The following is a 765-nucleotide window of genomic DNA, read 5'->3' on the forward strand; positions in this document are numbered from 1 at the left end:
TGCCAGCCCGCTCAGAGATGTGTATAAGAGACAGTCTTTATCCTAATTGTTACTAATCACTTTAAAATTAATCTAGATATGATTGCGAGAATTACTTTTTTAAATGTAATTTTCAAGTTTGTCTCTTCATAACAAATACGTAAACTAATATAGAATATTTTCTCGTTCCAACTACACTTGCTGAATTTAAGCTTAAAACTGCAAGTAAATGCTGCAAAGAAGAAAAATTGAAAAAACCGTTTGTTAGTCATAAAGTAACCATGGCATTTTTCGATCGGCATTTATCATTCTTTTATAAAGAGATGAATTGCATAAAGAAATGCTGTATAATTATTGCAACATATGATTCAACAAATTGTAAGTGTTTATAGGAAGCATAGACTGCATCTGTATAAATCAATAAGTCTAATAATAACGGATCCATTAACATATATAACGATTGTCAAAATTCATTATTATCTTCCTTTTCTTTCTTTTTTATTGATATCTATATTACAGGACGTTATATAACATATTGTGTAAATTAAAGATTTATATTTCTGATATAAGTTGAAATGAAAAAGCATAAGAAAGCTATTTCTTTTTTTTTTTATTAATATATCTTTTGTATGGCTGAATTATTTATGTATTGTGGATTACAGATTTTTTATCGCAAGAATGTGACGTAATTAAAAATTGTATTAATATCAACATGTACGTTGTGATGCTGCCGGACATCTAAAAACAAAATAAGAAACATAAACAATGTATATATATATATATATA

Source organism: Wasmannia auropunctata, unplaced genomic scaffold (assembly GCF_000956235.1).
Source record: "Wasmannia auropunctata unplaced genomic scaffold, wasmannia.A_1.0 LD283463.1, whole genome shotgun sequence".
NCBI classification, from domain to species: Eukaryota; Metazoa; Arthropoda; class Insecta; order Hymenoptera; family Formicidae; genus Wasmannia; species Wasmannia auropunctata.